The following is a 14,771-nucleotide window of genomic DNA, read 5'->3' as shown; positions in this document are numbered from 1 at the left end:
ACACTGGGCGGTAGACATCCGCGTTGTGCTTGTGCCCCCTTCTGCTCTATTGTCTTCATGGTTTAGCTAATCAAGAGCACCTGTCAAGAAAATATATAAAAGCACTTGAAGAATATATATGGGAATTATTTGATGTGCCCCCTTCTAATCTGCAAGTGTCCTATGTACATCATGTGGCTTTTGAGGTTTGTGTTGGACATCAAGAAAGTTGTAGAATGAGATGGTTCGGACAAACCACTTGTAGAGCTCCTTGACAACCTCTAGCCCTTCACACATCATCCCTACATCAGGCTTCAGTTTCTCATCGCATCTCAAAGCAAAAGACAACTAATATTGAGTACTGTATTTAATACTTCCAAATTATGCTAAGTAAGCAGACCATGTATAACTACCTAGCTAATGATGATTGCCTACCTTCAGAATCCGGTTATAATAAGGACATGAAAGACACATGATACAAACACAACAGCAACCACAACAACAACAACAATAACAACAACAAGAAAGCATTTAGTCCCAAACAAGTTGGGGTAGGCTAGAGGTGAAACCCATAAGATCTCGCGACCAACATCAAAGACGCATGGTAATGCACTGAATTTTCTGGTCAAAAACACAACCAGCAGCAAGAATCTCGGACGCGCAAGAAATCAATAAGCCCAAACAGAACGAGATGATCCTCCATCGCTGCGCAGTCCATCTACATCCCACCACTCGCTATGGCACCCGACCGCCGCGTACCAAACAACACCTCCAATAAGGAATGCTACGCCAAAAATATGAAGAACTTTCAAAAGCACAAAAAAAATTGATTTGAAAAGGCGTCGACCGTCGCCGCGCCAAGCGTCCAAAGTCCTAAGTCTAAGTCACGAATATTCCACGCGAGCACACGCACTATTTAGACTCAACATGAGACTAACTAAACATTCTAGAGAGCAAGTGAGAGTCTGCCTTATATGTTGGTGCCAACCTCCTCCCCTCCCCGAGGTGGGACTAATACAACCACTCGTCATCACCTTGGGTTGCAGGGCATGTGATACTAACTCAAGGCTACAGCAGATGGGCCAATTATTGTGCACTGGGCCTAGTGGTGAAGCGGTCTTGTGAAAAAGAGGTGAAGTACAACCATGCGATTGCTCAGATAGATCACTGAGCATTTGCCTTTTTCCTTCTCGAATGTGTAGGACCCATCAAATCAAGTTAGGTTATGCCATTTGTTTATTTTTCATTCCTTTTTCTATTTGTTTATCTTTTATAGGATAAGGATTATACTATTATTTTTCTTTTTCTTTCTTTCTTCTATTTGTTTCTTTTGCAAGGACAAGAGAGACGCCCCGACTGTGACTAAGGCTGCGGATTCGGCCGTAACAAACTTGCACACCGGCGCCATCAACACCATCATCGACGAGGCTTTCCCATAAGCACCAAAGTGTAAAGGATAATTCAAACAGAATCCTTTCATCACTTCACTTTTGAATGCATACAAGTTCAAATGGAAAATTTACGGACGTGAACACTGGCCGGTAGACATCTGCGTTGTGCTTGTGCCCCCTTCTGCTCTATTGTCTTCATGGTTTAGCTAATCAAGAGCACCTGTCAAGAAAATATATAAAAGCACTTGGAGAATATATATGGGAATTATTTGATGTGCCCCCTTCTAATCTGCAAGTGTCCTATGTACATCATGTAGCTTTTGAGGTTTGTGTTGGACATCAAAAAAGTTGTAGAATGAGATGGTTCGGACAAACCACTTGTAGAGCTCCTTGACAACCTCTAGCCCTTCACACATCATCCCTACATCAGGCTTCAGTTTCTCATTGCATCTCAAAGCAAAAGACAACTAATATTGAGTACTGTATTTAATACTTCCAAATTATGCTAAGTAAGCAGACCATGTATAACTACCTAGCTAATGATGATTGCCTACCTTCAGAATCCGGTTATCATAAGGACATGAAAGACACATGATACAAACACAACAACAACCACAACAACAACAACAATAACAACAACAAGAAAGCATTTAGTCCCAAAAAAGTTGGGGTAGGCTAGAGGTGAAACCCATAAGATCTCGCGACCAACATCAAAGACGCATGGTAATGCACTGAATTTTCTGGTCAAAAACACAACCAGCAGCAAGAATCTCGGACGCGCAAGAAGTCAATAAGCCCAAACAGAACGAGATGATCCTCCATCGCTGCGCAGTCCATCTACATCCCACCACTCGCTATGGCACCCGACCGCCGCGTACCAAACAACACCTCCAATAAGGAATGCTACGCCAAAAAAATGAAGAACTTTCAAAAGCACAAAAAAATTGATTTGAAAAGGCGTCGACCGTCGCCGCGCCAAGCGTCCAAAGTCCTAAGTCTAAGTCACGAATATTCCACGCGAGCACATGCGCTATTTAGACTCAACATGAGACTAACTAAACATTCTAGAGAGAAAGTGAGAGTCTGCCTTATATGTTGGTGCCAACCTCCTCCCCTCCCCGAGGTGGGACTAATACAACCACTCGTCATCACTTTGGGTTGTAGGGCATGTGCTACTAACTCAAGGCTACCGCAGATGGGCCAATTATTGTGCACTGGGCCTAGTGGTGAAGCGGTCTTGTGAAAAAGAGGTGAAGTACAACCATGCGATTGCTCAGATAGATCACTGAGCATTTGCCTTTTTCCTTCTCGAATGTGTAGGACCCATCAAATCAAGTTAGGTTATGCCATTTGTTTATTTTTCATTCCTTTTTCTATTTGTTTATCTTTTATAGGATAAGGATTATACTATTATTTTTCTTTTTCTTTCTTTATTCTATTTGTTTCTTTTGCAAGGACAAGAGAGACGCCCCGACTGTGACTAAGGCTGCGGATTCGGCCGTAACAAACTTGCACACCGGCGACATCAAAACCATCATCGACGAGGCTTTCCCATAAGCACGAAAGTGTAAAGGATAATTCAAACAGAATCCTTTCATCACTTCACTTCTGAATGCATACAAGTTCAAATGGAAAATTTACGGACGTGAACACTGGCCGGTAGACATCCGCGTTGTGCTTGTGCCCCCTTCTGCTCTAATGTCTTCATGGTTTAGCTAATAAAGAGCACCTGTCAAGAAAATATATAAAAGCACTTGGAGAATATATATGGGAATTATTTGATGTGCCCCCTTCTAATCTGCAAGTGTCCTATGTACATCATGTAGCTTTTGCGGTTTGTGTTGGACATCAAAAAAGTTGTAGAATGAGATGGTTCGGACAAACTACTTGTAGAGCTCCTTGACAACCTCTAGCCCTTCACACAACATCCCTACATCAGGCTTCTGTTTCTCATCGCATCTCAAAGCAAAAGAAAACTAATATTGAGTATCGTATTTAATAATTCCAAATTATGCTAAGTAAGCAGACCATGTATAACTACCTAGCTAATGATGATTGCCTACCTTCAGAATCCGGTTATAATAAGGACATGAAAGACACATGATACAAACACAACAACAACCACAACAACAACAACAATAACAACAACAAGAAAGCATTTAGTCCCAAACAAGTTGGGGTAGGCTAGAGGTGAAACCCATAAGATCTCGCGACCAACATCAAAGACGCATGGTAATGCACTGAATTTTCTGGTCAAAAACACAACCAGCAGCAAGAATCTCGGACGCGCAAGAAGTCAATAAGCCCAAACAGAACGAGATGATCCTCCATCGCTGCGCCCTCCATCTACATCCCACCACTTGCCGTGGCACCCGACCGCCGCGTACCAAACAACACCTCCAATAAGGAATGCTACGCCAAAAATATGAAGAACTTTCAAAAGCACAAAAAAAATTGATTTGAAAAGGCGTCGACCGTCGCCGCGCCAAGCGTCCAAAGTCCTAAGTCTAAGTCACGAATATTCCACGCGAGCACACGCACTATTTAGACTCAACATGAGACTAACTAAACATTCTAGAGAGCAAGTGAGAGTCTGCCTTATATGTTGGTGCCAACCTCCTCCCCTCCCCGAGGTGGGACTAATACAACCACTCGTCATCACCTTGGGCTGCAGGGCATGTGCTACTAACTCAAGGCTACCGCAGATGGGCCAATTATTGTGCACTGGGCCTAGTGGTGAAGCGGTCTTGTGAAAAAGAGGTGAAGTACAACCATGCGATTGCTCAGATAGATCACTGAACATTTGCCTTTTTCCTTCTCGAATGTGTAGGACCCATCAAATCAAGTTAGGTTATGCCATTTGTTTATTTTTCATTCCTTTTTCTATTTGTTTATCTTTTATAGGATAAGGATTATACTATTATTGTTCTTTTTCTTTCTTTCTTCTATTTGTTTCTTTCGCAAGGACAAGTGAGACGCCCCGACTGTGACTAAGGCTGCGGATTCGGCCGTAACAAACCTGCACACCGGCGCCATCAAAACCATCATCGACGAGGCTTTCCCATAAGCACCAAAGTGTAAAGGATAATTCAAACAGAATGCTTTCATCACTTCACTTTTGAATGCATACAAGTTCAAATGGAAAATTTACGCACGTGAACACTGGCCGGTAGACATCCGTGTTGTGCTTGTGACCCCTTCTGCTCTATTGTCTTCATGGTTTAGCTAATCAAGAGCACCTGTCAAGAAAATATATAAAAGCACTTGAAGAATATATATGGGAATTATTTGATGTGACCCCTTCTAATCTGCAAGTGTGCTATGTACATCATGTGGCTTTTGAGGTTTGTGTTGGACATCAAAAAAAGTTGTAGAATGAGATGGTTCGGACAAACCACTTGTAGAGCTCCCTGACAACCTCTAGCCATTCAAACATCATCCCTACATCAGGCTTCAGTTTCTCATCGCATCTCAAAGAAAAAGACAAGTAATATTGAGTATTGTATTTAATACTTCCAAATTATGCTAAGTAAGCAGACCATGTATAACTACCTAGCTAATGATGATTGCCTACCTTCAGAATCCGGTTATAATAAGGACATGAAAGACACATGATACAAACACAACAACAACAACCACAAAAACAACAATAACAACAAAAAGAAAGCATTTAGTCCCAAACAAGTTGGGGTAGGCTAGAGGTGAAACCCATAAGATCTCGCGACCAACATCAAAGACACATGGTAATGCACTGAATTTTCTGGTCAAAAACACAACCAGCAGCAAGAACTCAAACACGCAAGAAGTCAATAATCCCAAACAGAACGAGATGATCCTCCATCACTGCGCCCTCCATCTACATCCCACCACTCGCCATGGCACCCGACCGCCGCATACCAAACAACACCTCCAATAAGGAATGCTACGCCAAAAAAATGAAGAACTTTCAAAAGCACAAAAAAATTGATTTGTAAAGGCGTCGACCGTCGCCGCGCCAAGCATCCAAAGTCCTAAGTCTAAGTCACGAATATTCCACGCGAGCGCACGTGCTATTTAGACTCAACATGAGACTAACTAAACATTCTAGAGAGCAAGTGAGAGTCTGCCTTATATGTTCGTGCCAACCTCCTCCCCTCCCCGAGGTGGGACTAATACAACCACTCGTCATCACCTTGGGTTGTAGGGCATGTGCTACTAACTCAAGGCTACCGCAGATGGGCCAATTATTATGCACTAGGCCTAGTGGTGAAGCGGTCTTGTGAAAAAGAGGTGAAGTACAACCATGCGATTGCTCAGATAGATCACTGAGCATTAGCCTTTTTCCTTCTCGAATGTGTAGGACCCATCAAATCAAGTTAGGTTATGCCATTTGTTTATTTTTCATTCCTTTTTCTATTTGTTTATCTTTTATAGGATAAGGATTATACTATTATTTTTCTTTTTCTTTCTTTCTTCTTGTTTCTTTTGCATGGACAAGAGAGACGCCCCGACTATGACTAAGGCTGCAGATTCGGCCGTAACAAACCTACACACCGGCGCCATCAAAACCATCATCGACGAGGCTTTCCCATAAGCACCAAAGTGTAAAGGATAATTCAAACAGAATGCTTTCATCACTTCACTTTTGAATGCATACAAGTTCAAATGGAAAATTTACGGACGTGAACACTGGCCAGTAGACATCCGCGTTGTGCTTGTGACCCCTTCTGCTCTATTGACTTCATGGTTTAGCTAATCAAGAGCACCTGTCAAGAAAATAGATAAAAGCACTTGAAGAATATATATGGGAATTATTTGATGTGCCCCCTTCTAATCTGCAAGTGTCCTATGTACATCATGTGGCTTTTGAGGTTTGTGTTGGACATCAAAAAAGTTGTAGAATGAGATGGTTCGGACAAACCACTTGTAGAGCTCCTTGACAACCTCTAGCCCTTCACACATCATCCCTACATCAGGCTTCAGTTTCTCATCACATCTCAAAGCAAAAGACAACTAATATTGAGTACTGTATTTAATACTTCCAGATTATGCTAAGTAAGCAGACCACGTATAACTCCTAGCTAATGATGATTGCCTACCTTCAGAATCCGGTTATAATAAGGACATGAAAGACACATGATACAAACACAACAACAACCACAACAACAACAACAATAAGAACAACAAGAAAGCATTTAGTCCCAAACAAGTTGGGGTAGGCTAGAGGTGAAACCCATAATATCTCGCGACCAACATCAAAGACGCATGGTAATGCACTGAATTTTTTGGTCAAAAACAAAACCAGCAGCAAGAATCTCGGACCCGCAAGAAGTCAATAAGCCCAAACAGAATGAGATGATCCTCCATCGCTGCGCCCTCCATCTACATCCCACCACTCGCAATGGCACCCGACCGCCGCGTACCAAACAACATCTCCAATAAGGAATGCTACGCCAAAAAATGAAGAACTTTCAAAAGCACAAAAAAATTGATTTGTAAAGGCGTCGACCGTCGCTGCACCAAGCTTTCAAAAGCACAAAATTAATTCGACATCGCACCGTCGCACCATCGCCAACGTCATCGCCATTGTTGCTGACCAACATGGAGACCGTCCGTGAGCAGCGTCGCATCCTTCCCGAGGTCGCCAGGGCAGCGACGCCACAGAACGCCCAACAAAATTTGAGCATATCCACCAAAAATAGATCCGCCAAAGACATACCTCCACACGTGCACTGACGATGCTAGACCCACCACCGGGACGGGGGCTAGACAGGGAGGACATTTAGCATCTTATACATAGCAGGACAAATCATTTCTTAGCATGTAAACACCTACAAGCTTGAGAAGTTACTCTATGAACTACAAAATATTTAGTGCAACACATATGAAAACTCCGAGGAGCTCCAAATAGCAAAACCAATAGGATGGTTATAGTTCATTGTTTTTATTGTTCTTGATGGTGTTATATTAAATCTAAGTGGACCTAATGGTGTAATCCATTTTCTAGCAATTTGACTTATTTGTCCCATTGGACTTATAAGAAACATTGACTAGCTACGATTAGTGACCTAAAACTTCTATGTTGATGGATACTCAATTCGGTGCCCAGGCTCATATGCACCCGGTGAACAGTAACTTAAAAAAATTCAAAAATACCTGATTTTTTTAGGTGGAAGATGTTTCAATCCGTGACGTTCGTACCAAATTTCAGCTTATTCAGACATCTGAGGAGCTCAAGGTAAAAAGACAAAATCGGTCAAAACAGTACATGAACGGTAAACTTTCTTACAGCTCCAAAATTTGTATTTTTTCTTGAGAGCTACGAAATGTCGAAACTCCATGAAATTTGGCAAGGAGTTCACGTACATCAGCATCTAGCATCACAAAAAAAAATTCAAGATCTTTTGATTTTTACTATTTTAAATGAATTTACTGCTCACCTCGGATGCAGACCTGAAACTAAAATGTCGTGTCCGTATATTCACTGCTATTTTCTTGATTTGCAAAAACAAATCTCTGGTACATGAGCTGCAAAATTACAAAACTATGCATAAACCTATACAGTATTTTGCTTTTACCAAGAAATCATGCCCTGCTCCATCTCTTTCAACTAATGTTGAGTTGAACAAGAGGGGGTAGATGGAAAGATCCGGAATATGTCCTCATCGTGATATGATGATGGTTGGCAGTGCTCCCGGATCCGTAAAGTGGCGGAAGGACGAGCGCATGAGCGGCAAAGGCTTCTCCGGCGACCTCTAGACAGTCATGTGCAGCCGCCCACTAGCACTGTTGTTGATGGAGTGGTTCATCGTGGGCCGGAGAATAGAAGGCGGATCCGCCCGATGGGCGGCGTCGGAGAAGACTAGCCAGAGGCATCAGCGTCGAATGCGACCACCGCGCCCGAAACCCTAGCCGTGGTTGTGATCGCCCGGGGGCTCTGGAGGTTGGGGACAACCAAATTCAAGGGGCAGAGCTGGTAGATCTTCGAGAGAGGAACTCGTGGTTGTTCTTGGCGGCGGCGGGAGTGGACGGGGCTTGTCGGAATGGGCCAGAGATGGTGGCGGCAGCAAGGTCACCGCAGGAGGGAGATATGAGAGATGTGGGAGCCCTCCGGTGGAGAAAGTGAGGGACGGGAGCGGTTAGGGTAAAGTTTAGGACCTAGAATGGTGTAAGTGTGCTTTCCTGGGCTTTTAGGTTATTTTGCTTATGAGTGGCATGTGATTTTAATGCCCGCCACTGTTTTTTACATTCATTTTTTAAAGCCCTAAATGAATTTCTGGGTAATTAATATAGGTATACAACTAAAGGGCATCTCCAATGTCTTGCTGTAAAATGCCCATAAATATTGGACACCGATAACTGCCACATGTGTGGTGTATCGGGTGGTTGTGCCGCACGCCCTGTGTGGTACGGAGACGATACCGCCCGCACGACCACGTACGGGTGCGCGCAGCCACAGGCTGCACGTCCGGTGTGTGGCAAAATCGCCCACACATCCGGGCAAACGACCGCGCTGCCCGCACGACCCAGCATGCCAGTCATCCTGGCCTCCTTTCGATCCCCAGTCCGACCCGCTGCCGTCTTCTCCTACCTCTCGATCCCCTACCTCCATCGCATTCCTTCTCTGGTTGCCATGGAAACCAGAGCAGATCCATAGCGCCTTCCCACCGCTAACCACCCCCCAACCCCGCCCTCCCAAGACGACCAACTAAAACCATGTGAATCTCTGATCTCCTTCTGTTTCTCGTCCTTCTTCTGGCCAGAAATTTGAAATTGCAAATTTGCCAACGAAGATGGCGACTGGATCAACGCTATCAGGGGAAAACACCCCACGGATTTGTGTGTATTCCCATTTGCCAACCAACATACGCCAGATCTGCCATGTACAATGCTAGAGTTGAGCTAAGATTCTCGGTTGGCTTGGTGCGAGTAGTTGGTAATGAAGGATGCGTAGCAATCACTAAAAATAGGGAGATAAAGGAGAAATTTGGCATAGGGAGGTAGGGAAAATAATTGCCACTTGTGTCTAACATCAGTTGCCACCTATCGTTGCCGTTAACTGCCACCATGTTATCTTGTTGCTTGCCATCCTATTTTATTGGCTGTTGCCATCGCTTAAAAATGATAGCTGGCATCCAGATTTCAGAAGGGAGAGTGGATGTGCATGTCCTACTTGCCATGATGTGTTGGTTGCCTATGCAGGAAACGTGATAAGATTGTCGTGTTATCTTCTACGTGCAAACAACAAACAATGCATTTTTTGCGGATTGTTGATGCGTTCTTGTTCATGCAGTGACTGAAAACACATTGGCAGAAACAAAACAGGGAAGAATGAATCACGAAGACGGCACTGATCCTTGGTTTTCTCAAAGGCCGGGAAACGCCCCCTTGGGATGCAGCAGAGCACAGTCAACTCATTTCTGCAGGGCCGTTGTTGCCACTACTAGAGCAGTACGCGGGCATCGCTACGATGCATGATAACAAAAAAAATAACATTTGCCATGTTTGCGATGATGAAGATGTCATTCTACTTATGTCCTACAATGTCATTTTTCGCAGGTTCTTATGACCAAAACACATTCAGGGGGGCACCATGGCAAGTTCAGTCACAGGGTGCTAACATTGACAAATGTACGGGCAACCAACTTCAAGTAGCTAATGTGGCAAATCAAGGTAATGCATACGTAAAAGAAACATACTGGTGTGGACATGAAAATTAAACATGCAAAGGATGACAAAAGACTCACGAGTTATATCGGAAAAAATGTAGGACCTTCATGCAGCACGTGGCATCAGGCGACAACCATGTTCCTGCCATCGACATCATACACAGGTGAGTCCATGAAGTGAAGTTGTGGATACTGAATTAGGAGAACCAGCATGCCTAGACAGCTGCAGTTGCCATGCCTGGACAGCTGCGGTTGCCATGCATGGACAGCTGCAGTTGCCATGCCTGGACAACTGCAGTTGCCATGTGTGATAAAATGTGACTGCAAATGTATAAAACAACTGTGGACGACACGTGTGAACAAACAACTAAAGAAAGAGTTGCCATCTATCTGTAATAGTTTCCATTATGATGTACAATGTGTTAGTTGCCATCAAGTTAATTGTGTAAAGAAAGGGTGTAGAATGTGAAATGTAGGTGCAAAATTAGGGAGTTGCCATGTGAAGGCAACTGCAGTTGCTAGGTGTAATGCACTGTAGTTGCCACATGACAACAACTGAAGTTGCCATGTGGGTTGAACTACAGTTGCCATGTTGTATCCACTCCAGTTGCCATGTGTTGCCGAATGAAATGCAACATGGCAAAAAAATGTGATGGCAGTTGCCATCTTGTTGTGATGATAGTTGCAACTGTTGGGGAACGTAGTAGTTTCAAAAAAATTCCTACGCACACGCAAGATCATGGTGATGCATAGCAACGAGAGGGGAGAGAGAGTGTTGTCTATGTACCCTGGTAGACCGTAAGCGGAAGCGTTTATCAACGCGGTTGATGTAGTCGTACACCTTCACGATCCGTCCCGATCAAGTATCAAACGTACATCACCTCCACGGGCAGCACAGGTTCAGCTCGATGACGTCCTCGCCTTCTTGATCCAGCAAGACGTGCGAAGTAGTTGATGAGTTCCGACAGCACGACGGCATGGTGACGGTGTTGGTGAAGAACAATCTCCGCAGGGCTTCGCCTAAGCACTACGAAAACTATGACAGAGGATAAACTAGAGGGGACGGGGCTGCCGGCACACGGCTTGGTGTTTCTTGATCTTTCTTTGGTGCTAGTCCTGCCCCTCTATTTATATGTTGAACCCTGGGGTCGGAACTTGGAGTAAAAGCCTCCACTAAGTCAGTTTTGCCCGAAAGGCAAGAGTCCTTCTCGGACTCCAGAGCTAGATGCCAGGGTTCCTGGCGTCTACCCCCTAGACGCTAGGGTTCCTGGCGTCTAGGCTCTGGTCTCCGCAAAACTTCCTTTTGCACTTTCCAAAAGCCTTGTGGTCTTTCCCCTTTGGCCCAAATAAAGTGTTCTCGTATCCAAACATTTCGGGAAACATCCGGAACCCCTTCCGGTGAATTCTGGAACCCTTCCGGAGACCAAACTCTATTATCCCATATATCAAACTTTATCTCCGGACCATTCCCGAGTTCCTTGTCATGTCCGTGATCTCATCCGGGACTCTGAACAACATTCGGTTACCAACATACATAACTGATATAGTACTATATCGTCAACGCACGTTAAGCGTGCGGACCCTACGGGTTCGAGAACTATGTAGACAAGACCAAGACACCTCTCTATTCAATAACCAATAGCGGAACCTGGATGCCCATATTGGCTCCTACATATTCTACAAAGATCTTTATCGCTCGAACCGCATAACAACATACGTTGTTTGCTTTGTCATCGATATGTTACTTGCCCGAGATTCGATCGTCGGTATCTCAATACCTAGTTCAATCTTGTTACCGGCAAGTCTCTTTACTCGTTTCATAATGCATCATCCCGCAACTAACTCATTGGTCATATTGCTTGCAAGGCTTATAGTGATGTGCATTACCGAGAGGGCCCAGAGATACCTCTCCGACAATCGGAGTGACAAATCCTAATCTCGATCTATGCCAACTCAAGGAACAACATCAGAGACACCTGTAGAGCATCTTTATAATCACCCAGTTACGTTGTGACGTTTGGTAGCACACAAAGTGTTCCTCCAGTATTCGGGAGTTGCATAATCTCATAGTCATAGGAACATGTATAAGTCATGGAGAAAGCAATAGTAGTAAACTAAACGATCAAGTGCTAAGCTAATGGAATGGGTCAAGTCAATCAGATCATTCTCTAATGATGTGATCCCATTAATCAAATGACAACTCATGTCTATGGTTAGGAAACATAATCATCTTTGATTCAATGAGCTAGTCAAGTAGAGGCATACTAGTGAAACTCTGTTTGTCTATGTATTCACACATGTACTAAGTTTCCGCTTAATACAATTCTAGCATGAATAATAAACATTTTTCATGAAATAAGGAAATAAATAATAACTTTATTATTGCCTGTAGGGCTTATTTCCTTCAGTCTCACACTTGCACTAGAGTCAATAATTTAGTTCACATCGCCATGTGATTTAACATCAATAGTTCACATCTTTATGTGGTTAACACCCATAGTTCACATCGACATGTGACCAACACCCAAAGGGTTTACTAGAGTCAGTAATCTAGTTCACATCGCTTTGTGATTAACACCCAAAGAGTACTAGGGTGTGATCATGTTTTGCTTGTGAGATAATTTTAGTCAACGGGTCTGTCACATTCAGATCCATAAGTATTTTGCAAATTTCTATGTCTACAATGATCTGCACGGAGCTACTCTAGATAATAGCTCCCACTTTCAATATGTATCTAGATCGAGACTTAGAGTCATCCAGATCGGTGTCAAAGCTTGGATCGATGTAACTCTTTATGACGAACTCTTTATCACCTCCATAACCGAGAAATATTTCCTTATTCCACTAAGGATAATTTTGACCGCTTTCAAGTGATCTACTCCTAGATCACTATTGTACCCTCTTGCCAAATTCTTGGTGAGGTACACAATAGACCTGGTACACAACATGGCATACTTTATAGAACCTATGGCTGAGGCATAGTGAATGACTTTCATTCTCTTTCTATCTTCTGCCGTGGTCGGGCTTTGAGTCTTACTCAATTTCACACCTTGTAACACAGGTAAGAACTCTTTCTTTCATTGTTCCATCTTGAACTACTTCAAAATCTTGTCAAGGTATGTACTCATTGAAAAAACTTATCAAGCGTCTTGATCCATCTCTATAGATCTTGATGCTCAATATGTAAGTAGCTTCACCGAGGTCTTTCTTTGAAAAACTCTTTTCAAATACTCCTTTATGCTTTCCAGAAAAATTCTATATTATTTCCGATCAACAATATGTCATTCACATATATTTATCAGAAATGCTGTAGTGCTCCCACTCACTTTCTTGTAAATACAGGCTTCACCGCAAGTCTGTATAAAACTATGTGCTTTGATCAACTCATCAAAGCATATATTCCAACTCCGAGATGCTTGCACCAGTCCATAGATGGATCGCTAGAGCTTGCACATTTTGTTAGCACCTTTAGGATCGACAAAACCTTCTGGTTGCATTATATACACCTCTTCTTTAAGAAATCCATTAAGGAATGTGGTTTTGACATCCATTTGCCAGATTTCATAAAATGTGGCATTTGCTAACATGATTCGGACAGACTTAAGCATCGCTACAGGTGAGAAAGTCTCATCGTAGTCAACCCCTTGAACTTTGTAGACAGTAACATTACGGTCAGCGTTAATCTTCTTATTGAAGATCCATTTATTTTATATGGCTTGCCGATCATCAGGCAAGTCAACCAAAGTCCACATTTTGTTCTCATACATGGATCCCATCTCAGATTTCATGGCCTCAAGCCATTTTACGGAATCTGGGCTCATCGTCGCTGACGGTGTCCTGGACTAGGGGGTACTCACCACGTCGTCTCCCGATCAGTTGGATTGGGCCGAGTATCCCCATGGCCGTATACTCATGGGCCAGTCCGGACAGTTGCCGCATACAAGAAAGATTCCACAAGACTTGGCGATCAAGACAAGGACTCCTCCCCCACCGGCGTATTCGACTAGGACTCTTGTTATCCTAGGCCTCTGGTGCATTATATAAACCGAGGCCAGGCTAGTCGAGAGAGATATATACAACAACAATCATACCATAGGCTAGCTTCTAGGGTTTAGCCTCTCTGATCTCGTGGTAGATCAACTCTTATACTACCCATATCATCAATATTAATCAAGCAGGACGTAGGGTTTTACCTCCATCGAGAGGGCCCGAACCTGGGTAAAACATCATGTCCCTTGCCTCCTGTTACCATTGATCTTAAGACGCACAGTTTGGGACCCCCTACCCGAGATCCACCGGTTTTAACACCGACATTGGTGCTTTCATTGAGAGTTCTGCTGTGTGATCAGCGAAAGGATCAATGGCTCGACTGCAGGTCAACTGCAATGTCGGCTTCTTCGTCCACAGCTCGACTGGTCACCTTGGCTTAACCAAGGACTGCGCCCTACCTCCGATCATCATATTCGGATGAGGGCCTTCATCAACACCAACTCCGATCTCTATCAAGATCATGGAGGAGTCATCCATAGAGCTCGGGGGCTCAACGTCAACATTGCTCTCAAGCGACCGTGCTGTTTTTCTGGACAGCAAACTTGTATCCGCCGCCACCACCTCCTTGAGTGTTGCTTAAACGATTACTTCGGTGGAATTATGCGGAACTAAGTCTACAACAACCCTGCAAAAATTTCGTCGAGTTCCGATGGAGTAATCTCCGGCAATCTCCGATATACCGGAGCCCTGTTGAATCTGGACG

Source organism: Triticum dicoccoides, chromosome 2B (genome assembly GCF_002162155.2).
Source record: "Triticum dicoccoides isolate Atlit2015 ecotype Zavitan chromosome 2B, WEW_v2.0, whole genome shotgun sequence".
Lineage (NCBI taxonomy): Eukaryota > Viridiplantae > Streptophyta > Magnoliopsida > Poales > Poaceae > Triticum > Triticum dicoccoides.
The sequence above is the reverse complement of the archived record's forward strand: the minus strand, read 5'-3'. Positions refer to the sequence as shown.